The sequence below is a fragment of the Euprymna scolopes genome, chromosome 32 (assembly GCF_053919585.1).
Source record: "Euprymna scolopes isolate OS-2025 chromosome 32, ASM5391958v1, whole genome shotgun sequence".
Classification (NCBI taxonomy): domain Eukaryota; kingdom Metazoa; phylum Mollusca; class Cephalopoda; order Sepiida; family Sepiolidae; genus Euprymna; species Euprymna scolopes.
The window spans coordinates 90,806,531-90,816,554 of NC_136513.1; the positions used below are offsets into that span (position 1 = coordinate 90,806,531).

General features: G+C 37.6%; 1 long non-coding RNA gene across 1 annotated transcript in view; it reads left to right on the forward strand.

Moving 5' to 3' along the window:
- LOC145256124 (uncharacterized) overlaps nucleotides 1-10,024 on the forward strand; it is a 30,631-nt gene that overhangs the window by 19,263 nt on the left and 1,344 nt on the right. Inside the window, exons 2-3 of the long non-coding RNA XR_013863939.1 lie at nucleotides 5,744-5,883; nucleotides 9,750-10,024. The exon at nucleotides 9,750-10,024 is cut by the window's right edge and continues 1,344 nt beyond it. This is a non-coding gene — a long non-coding RNA (uncharacterized LOC145256124). The remainder of the gene's footprint in view (nucleotides 1-5,743; nucleotides 5,884-9,749) is intronic.

Consider the following 10,024-nt stretch of genomic DNA (forward strand, 5'->3'; position numbering starts at 1 on the left):
CCCCAATGGTTTACGTCGACTTGCGCAACTGCCATTGCTCAAAAGCAGCATGCATACCGTAGGTTTAACCGCCATAAGTTAAGTTCAAACAGACTGAAGTATATAGAAGCTAGAAATAACGTTAAGAAAGAAATAGCGACAGCTAAGAGAGAATTTACGGAAACCACTAAAAAGCGCATCGAAGCACAAAAACTAGGAACTCAAGACTTCTGGAAAATCTACAACAGTGTAGTAAATAATGGGCAATCAACAATTCCCCCACTAACCAACAATCACAAGGTTGTCTCCTCAGCAACCGACAAGGCTAACATGCTTGCCAGTCGGTTTGCCTCAAACTCCACACTAGACCCTTCCAACCACCCTCTAACTGACTTTCCTATGCAGACAGACGCCACGCTAGACGATCTGAAAACCACCCCTGCTCAGGTGCATGCTATCATAAAAAACCTTGGCACTTCAAAAGCATGTGGACCCGATCTTATCCCAGCTGTGCTATTAAAAAAATGCTCAGCCGAAGTAGTTCCAGTTCTCTCCAAACTCTACAACAAATGCCTTAATGAAGCTTGCTTTCCGGGCTGTTGGAAAACTGCTTCTGTTGTACCAGTATTCAAGTATTCTGGCGAAAGGACTGACCCATCAAATTATCGCCTCATTAGCCTCCTCCCACTTTTTGCCAAAATATTTGAGACCTTAATTAACCATGCTCTAGTCCATCACCTTACAGATGCTAAACTTCTGACTGACCAACAATATGGATTTAAACAAGCCCGTTCCACAGCATACATCCTAACTGTGATCTCTGAACGTATATACCATTCACTGGACAAAGCAGGGGAGGGCAGAGCGGTAGCTCTAGATATATCTAAGGCTTTTGACAGGGTATGGCATGAGGGTCTCCTCAGGAAAATTAGATCATACGATATCACTGGTAGAATACTTAACATAATTAAATCCTTCTTAGATAAGAGAAAAATCCAGGTTGTCCTCGATGGTCGTACATCTAAACAATATGATATAAATGCGGGGGTACCCCAGGGTTCTATCCTTGGACCTCTATTGTTCCTGATATTCATAAATGACCTCCCCGACAAAATTGCCTCTGAGATGGTATATATGCTGATGACACTACACTCTATGGCAGGCACGACAGGAAGACGAATCAACACATTTCTAAAGAAATGGCAGAAACACTAGAGGAAGACCTCCAATCTGTGGTGGAATGGGGACAAAAGTGGTTGGTCGCGTTCAATGCCGCCAAGACTAAACTAGTTTCATTCAATAATTACAAGAAACCCTCTCTACCACCTATAGCAATGACCAATGACTCTTTATCTGAGAGTACATCTTTCAAACTCCTTGGCCTAACGTTCACAGGAAACATGAGTTGGAACAATTAAATTGAAGGCATTGCCAGGGCCGCTGCAAGAAAGGTGGGCTCTCTCTACCGTGCTAGAAAACTACTAACACCTGAAAGTATCCTGTACCTCTATAAGGCCACCATTCGCCCATGTATGGAGTATTGCTGTCACATCTGGGCTGGTGCATCTGCTACTAGTCTCTCGCTCCTTGACAAGGTTCAAAAGAGAGTCGCAAACCTGATAGGCCCTGAACTAGCATCTAAGCTTCAGCCTCTGTCCCATCGACGAAATGTTGCATCCCTCTGCCTTTTCTACAAGTATTTTAGTGGTGAATGCTCTGAGTAACTGCAAGCACTTGTTCCCCCACGACGTGAGCACCCTCGACAAACCCGACAGGCTGCTAAATCCCACCCCCACACTGTAGAGATCCCTAGATGCAAAAGATCTTTTTACTCCAATAGTTTCTTCCCCAGAACCGCTAGACTCTGGAATTCCATTCCAGGTCCCTGCTTCCCCAACAGTACTGACGTGCAGAAGTTCAAGTGTAACGTGAACCGACATCTTGCTGCCCAAATCCCTACATAGTACCCCAGTAGTTGTTGCCCCTGATAGTAGCCCCCTACACCAAAGTGGCAATTGCCTTGTTTGGAGTGAAAATGTAATAAAAAAAAAAAAAGAAACCCCGTTTTTATACTCTTCATCTACGCCTAAATCTAAACGCAAATTCCATGAACAAAGTTTATTTCCGAGAACAGCCCGCTGATGGAACTCTGTTCCACTGGCCTGCTTTCCAGCTGACTACAACAGGGTTGTCTTCACGTCCAATGCAAACAACTTCTTGTTGAGCCGTCCCCTTACATTATCAAATTTAACCTAATTTTCACCACTAGCAACCACTACAATGTTGTCTCGGTGACCAACGTAGACTCATTAACCCTTATCCTCTAGTGACCTTCGGCCTTGATAAGTAAAAAAAAAAAAGATTTAAAAAGTAAACATTTCGTTGTTTCAACTGCAATAAGTTAGCTGAAAATAGGGAAAAATTTGTAGCATCACGAAATCACTGTAACCGTAGCTAAGAATAGCTACACTGAGATGACTAGAAAACGCATCGCATTATAGAAATTAGCGTAATATATTTGTTCTCTACGTCGGTAAGTAGAGATTAAGTCAACTAGTATGGATTTCGAAGGTGTGTCATTAGGTGCATGTCAAGATGACCTGGTGATAAACGGAAATGAACTCAGTACACTTAATAAGTGGAGCGATAAAGGTCAAGATTCAGCTCCCTAGATAGAACACATCAGATCAGTCATTCTCAAACTTTCCTCCATCATTGACTCCTTTGGCTTTATGTGTTTTACCCCCCCCCTCTACTCTCATACGAAAACTCGCCTAGGAATTTTAATCCTCGGCTCCCCAAAATCAACAAAGATTAGACCATTTATGTAATGATCCGGTCCCTGGCGATTTTTGGGGTGGGAGTTTACTTCTGTGCAGTTCTAGGAGGTCCACCCTGCCAGGCTTTGCCCTCTCTCTTTCAGAAGGGGCTAGTTTATTGCTAATCGCCTGAGCCGCCCTTACCGGGAAATGCCGATGGGGCTGCTCAGGCACTTTTTGCAAATCAGAGTGCTTTCTTCGAGGGCACTGACTTCTTGATCCCACTTTCTAAGATTTTGTAGTGGAAAAGAACTAAGCAATCCCTACTCCCATATGAAAACATTCACAGCTATTATATCATAAAGTGAGAAAAAAAAACAAAAAAAGTAAAAAAAAAAATAACCTTTTTATCGTTTAGGATTTTAGGTTTTGTATAAAAAATACTATTATACATTCTTATCACAAACAAATCAAACGTTTTTTTAAATAGAAAATTATGAAGTTAATTTGTTTGGGGAACCGTTTGTTAGGAGTCTCGAACCCAACCCTTTATTATTATTACGGGGTTACCGTGTTCGGACTCCAGCTAGGCTCTGGGACACAGTTGCTGATTCTCTGTTTTGAATGCTACTTTTTCACTGCCTTCGTTCAGGATTCCCCGTAATAATAATAAAGGGTTGGGTTCGAGACTCCTAACAAATGGTTCCCCAGTTAATTTGTTTGTACGTTTTTTTTGTTTTTGTTGTTTGTTTGTTTTTTTGTTTTTTTGTTTTTTGTTTTTTGTTTTTTGTTTTTTTTTACACAGGACAAAATCTGAAAAGAAATAATTATTTTTAAATTATCAGGTACTTCAATTATTTACCCCTGCTATATAAATTTTATCCTGGTTGAGAACATCTTAGCTCTCTCTCTCTCTCTCTCTCTCTCTCTCTCTCTCTCTCTCTCTCTCTCTCTCTCTCTCTCTCTCTCTCTCTCTCTCTCTCTCTCTCTCTCTCTCTTAGACCTTATACAATCTGAAAAGAAATAATTTTCTTTTTAAATTATCAGGTATTTAAATTATTTAACCCCGGACTATATAATTTTTTATCCCCTAGGGGTAAATTTAACCCTGGTTGAGAACTTCTGCTCTAGATAAAGACTGACTTGGCATTAGGTGCCATATGCCTCAACTTTTGAAGAATTGAATGACAAAAATCTCATTCCAACTTTTAAAACAACTTCATTGGACAATCTTTGTTAACATGTAAATAAAAGGGGATCATTATTTCTAGTTGTATAAAAAAGAAACTCTGTGTGTGTGTGTGAGTGTGTGTGTGTGTGTGTGTAAGTGTGTGGGGGTATGTGTGTGTGTGCGTGTGTCTGTGTGTGTAAGTGCGTGTGTGCGTAAGTGTATGTGTCTGTGTGTGTAAGTGTGTCTGTGTGTGTAAGTGTGTCTGTGTGTAAGTGTGTGTAAGTCAAAGTGTGTCTGTGTGAGAGCCTGTACGCCTGTGTGAGTGTATGTATGTGTATCTGTTGGGGGGTCTGTGTGTGTAAGTGTGTCTGTGTGTGTGTGTGTGTGTGTGTGTGTGTGTGTGTGTGTGTGTGTGTGTGTGTGAGTTCGTTCTCTATGGACTCCTAAACGACTGGACCGATTTTTTTTAAATATCACACAAATGCACTCTATGTGGCTGCTGACAGTGTTCTTATATAAAGTTTTGTATCGGAATGTCTTTGATAAGTATCGATAATCGATAATTGGAAAAATTCGATAAAAGAAGGAACAGGTGATTTTGACTAAAGTTAACGTCTTGTAGAGCCTAACATCACAAGTGCATTTGAGAAGTTTTATCACCGCACAAGCAGAAATGCCCGGCATAGAAAGTCAACAGGGGCGCATATGAAATGAATGTTTCTGTTTAAAGCACAACTGAACCAATGAACCATAATACTTGACTTTTGAATTTTAAACTTTAATTCAAGCCATTATCACCACACAAGTAGAAAGGCCAGGCGTATAAAATTAACAGTAGGTTCTTTAGAGTAGGTTCTCTTTGTTTCGTTATGTGCGTTTTGTTTTTCTGTTTGTGTTTTGCTTGTTTGTTTATTCTGTCTGTTTTTTTTTCTATTGTTTGTTTTTTTGTTTTGTTTTGTTTTGTTTTTTTTGTTTTGTTTTGTTTGTTTTTTTTCTGTTTTTTTTTTTTTTTTTTTTTTAACTTTAATTCACCCAAAACAAGGCAAGGATCTATCGTGAATCAAAGGACAAATTAATAAGAGCTTCTTAAGACGGAAGTTGTTCAGCAAGGTGTTTGTTCACATTACATTTAAATTTCTGCATGTTGGTACAGGCACGGAAACAAGGAACTGGGAAGGAATTCAAAAGGCAAATAATTTGAAGAAAAAAAATTATCTGAGTAGAAAGTTTCTCAACATCCGGGGATCTCCACAATGAAGACATGGGACCAGATTGGTCGGAGGTATTTACATTGAGGGACAAAAATGCATCAAGTTTCTCAGAGTACATTCTATTAAATTATGTAACAAACACAGGGTCGCAACATCGAGGTGATGGGACAGGGACTGGAGCTTGATAGACAGTGTGGGACATATTGTAACGCTCAAAAAAAAAAACTGCTTTCTAAATGGAGATACAAGTGTTAACACTGATTTCCCGTAAACTTGATCTGGAACACCCGAACAAAATCAGATGAAACTTGATAATCATGTTGTCACCAAAATAGTTTACTGGGTAGCCAACAGATAGTTCTATGTGTAGTGCATCAATGATGCACTACACATCAATTTGTTTACACTGCACTGCATTATCAATTTGTTTACACTGCACCTGCTGGTGGTAGTCTCCCTTTAAGATCATATTATCTACAATTATATAAATGCAACTTTGTCTGCATGTGAGTTCATTCCTTATAGACTCCGAAACAGCTGATCAGATTTTCTTTAAAATATAATTACCGATAATCAAAACCGTTATTTTAATTTATCTTTTTTGTTTCTTTTTTTTTACACAGTGATCACCACTTATCAAGGCCCGGAAGCCACTCAGGGATAAGGGTTATTGCAAGTACATCTATACTCGGTAAAGCCATTTTTATCAGGTCCTCGCTTAGCAACAATGATAGAATAACAGGCTGTGAAAATTCTACTGTGGGTAAGTTGATAACGTGTTCTTTTTGTATTTTTGTGTTTTTTTTTATGACGTGGTATGAGGGTTGAAACTCCACCCGTAAATTTCTTTATTTTTTTAACAAAGAATTATATAAGACTTGAAAATTTACGTTTTTTTTTTTTGTTTTTTGTTTTTTTGTTTTTCAAACCCGGCACATAAATTTTTTAAGGTTTTGTTTAACTGGAAAGAAGTTTGTTTATATATATATATATATATATATATATATATATATATATATATATATATATATATATATATATACACACACACACATCATATGGATATATTTTTTATTTTATTTTTGAAATCACAACTTTATAATATGAAAGAATCCATAGAAAATTGACTCTATAATAATATATAGGAAATCTGCATAAATTAAAATATCATATTTAAGCGTATTTTACGGTCGGGTTACGCTGGGTGTCCCTGCTAGTTTTGTCATAATTATGGCTTCACAGGTTCACAGCTATGACGTTAAATGTAAAACATCTGATTACACGTTTTAGCCAGTTTTTTATTGTTTTAATTCGGCCTAAAATATCTTCGGCCTGACTTGAAAATAAAATATAAAAGTACACAAACAAACAAATAAACCAGGAAGAAAGCAAAAATCTGACTCAGCTTTTTTTCTGTTTTAGCAAAAGACATTTATTACCGTTACTTTCCAAACAATACCTGCTTCTTTTTTTTTCTTTTTTTTTTTACTATTCATTTCGTCTGCCATGAGATTAACAAATCCCTGCCGTCTTGACACCAGCTTAAAAGTCTTTCATCACCATCACAGGGCCACATGTCCATATCACCCGCCCCGTTTTTCTTTCTGCTCCTCTCCACATGATACAATTTTCTTTCCTTTTTTTTTTTTTTTTTTTTTGTGGTGCAAGTTCATGCACACTTGCTAATATGCATACGTGCTTTAACGCCTGCTGCTGCTAATATTTGTGCTGGCGAGTTATCCTTCGACTCCTGCTGATTTTTTTCACATGCGCTCATACAAGCACTGTTAAACTATAGATGGTTTTTTTTATGGAAATCGCTCCAGACAAGGCATGAAGCTATTTGATGTAAGAAGCTATAAAAACAATACTACCTCAAGGTCAAGTGATTTGGATAGGCTCCAACACAGAAAACATCAATTCTTCCTCCTTTTGTCGTGGAAGATGAGGACTAAAGGAAAAAAATAAGGGAAGCGAGAGTGATGAGGATGCCAAAAGTAAACCATAACTCTATTTTCTACTCGCCTAAAGGCAACAATACTCCATGCAGCTAATTGTTAATATAAATATTTTGAGATATATTTGACGGTTTGTGTTGAATTAGAATTATTTTTAGGTGACGCGTGTAAACGTACCTTATATGTAAGTTTCTGCTTCTGCTAACTTTTACATATTTTTCTATTTGAAAATCAGGTGTTTTTTGACATTACAATCCCTGGTAAATATTGTGAGATAATGGGCCCTATGTATAACAAACTAGCAGTTGTGGCTAGTGCAATATATAGAATTGAGAATCGTAGTTTATTGTTTTATGTTTGCATCATCAACGTTGTGATGCCCATCTGGCATCAACTGAAATGAATGGCTCTTGTTTTGGGGAGGCTTCATGTTTTGACAAGTTTCTGGGATTGATCTTTACTCTCAATCTGAAATGGAACACGTATATCAAGTCTATTGCCAAGGTCGCTGGAAAAATGGAAGGATCCTTCTAACGCTGCAGTAGATATCTCACTCCTGATGCAATTCTCTACCTATATAAAAGCCAGGTTCGGCCAACGATGGAGTACTGTTGCCACATCTGGACAGGAGCTGCTAAAAGCAGCTTACCTTGCCTTGACAGAGTTCAAAATAGACTTCATAGCTTAGTGGGGATGCCCTTTTCTTTTCCTTGCAACCTCTTTCACACAGAAGAGATTGCGAGCCTGTCTCTGCTTTATCGTTATTTTCATGGCAAATGCTCGTCTGAGCTTCAATCTATGGTCCCCCCCCCCTCGCCAAATTTTCCTGAAAATCACTCGTCTAGCCAAAACCACTATCAATAATTCCCACACACTTTATCTGTGCCTAAACCTAAACGTAGATTCCATGAACAAAGTTTCTTTCTTAGAACTGAACGCCTGTGGAACTCTTTTCCGTTTGCCTGCTTTCCAGCTGACTACAATCTGATTGTCTTCAAGTCCAACGTAAACAAGTTCTTGGTGAACCGTCCCCTTAAGTAATCTCCAAAATTTCCACTACTTATGTTTATTACGCTATAATCACATTGACTAATGTATACTCATTAATCCTTATCCTCGAGTAGCCTCCGGGCCTTGGTAAGTGGTGATTTCTGTGTAAAAAAAAAAATTAAATTTAAATGGGTCTGCAGCGAGCGTAGTTGTAAGTTGTTTATTTACCTAATGTGTCGCAGTAATATAGAGAGATGGTTTGAGCACACGTTGACATGACGTGATGTGTTGATTGCAACGACACTGGGTATTTTGTGAAACGTGATGATCGTGATATTGAGAAGAGTCTGTTTTGGATGGTAGAAAGAATGGATCGGAAAATCCGGTCTCTAGATCCAGAAGACAGGCGGACAAATTTCTCGTAGAAGCAACAAGACGCTCATGAATAATAAGATAATAGTGGGGATAAAGACACGATCCTCTCTTAAGTTAGTGAACTGGCGACGCTAGGTTCGATCGGGAACATCACTGGTGGCTGAATAAAAAACACATTTGTCTAGAAAAAAAAAAAAAAAAAAAAAAAAAACAGAAACTTGTCATTTGTGTTGGAAGTGCTTGTTTTAGAGCCGGACCACCAGCAGAGAGGGGTGACGCGAAACAACACGCGAAAGAGATAAAGAAAAAAGGTACGTTCGATTTTAATTGCAATAAAGCAACTATCGGTCCAAATACTGCAGATGCCTTTTAGAGGAACTGTAAACGAATTATTAACGCGACGTGTCACGTGATTACCTGCTACGTGGCAAGCACGTTTGTGTTTATAAAGAGAAGGAAATGAGTTATGAACATTATTGGTAAGAATACGTCACAAATACAATATATAATACGATTTGATGCCACGTGTATATATATATAATAACTGAAGAAGGCTTGTGGTCCGGACAGACCGCTTGTCTGAAACATTACCATGTCATGTTAAGTGTAGCAACCATGTAATAGTTGTATATATAAATAAAAAAATATTATTTATATATATATATATATATACACGAGCAAACAGTTAATAAAACGTTTTAAAAAACACTTTGAAATGAGTTAAAAACATATTTAATCTGAAAAGGAAACACTAGATAAGTGGATAGTCCTTAATCCGCAGAGTTTTGAAGAAATACTTTCCTTCTCATCAGAGGGTAGGAATTAGCAAAATGCGGGATCGGATTTTGCATGCAAAAGTATTTGATGAAACAACAAGTAAGTCAAAGATCTTACTTGAAAACAAAAAAAGTGAAGCAGAGGGAATATGGTGAAGAAAAAGGTGATTACACATGAATGGATAGTTTGGTGGAAGATAAATAATCCAGTGACGGTAAAATCCAAATATATAACTTCAAGAAAGTTAATTGAATTTCCATTTGCACAAGTAAAATCCAAAAATCCCGTAATTGGAAGAAGATGGTCAATAATAATAATAATAATAATAATATATATATATATATATATATATATATATATATATATATATATATATATATATATATATATATATATATATCCATTATACATCTCATTCTCTTAAAACTCCGGCTATATAATAATATTCCAAATAAAATTCTAATTTTTGAAAACACTTACTGGTTATGGTGATTTATATATATATATATTTTTCATTTTCTTTTCCCAGATCTAACACTTCATGAAACAGAGCCACTACCGCTGAAAGCAACAGCAGTTGCATAAAGATATGCAAATGACCAAGCCAGATGCGCAAAGTGACGTCACAACAGAGATACAAGGACACACTGTGTTCGGAGAAGCGGTGTTTGACAAAGCAGTGATGTTCAAGACATGACAAGGCAAGCACGTGTTTGAAACGTGGCTGGTGTTCAGAAAAGTATGTGTTTGAGACACGTGGGTGACGTTACAGTAGTGACGAAATGTCACACGTGACCAAAGAAG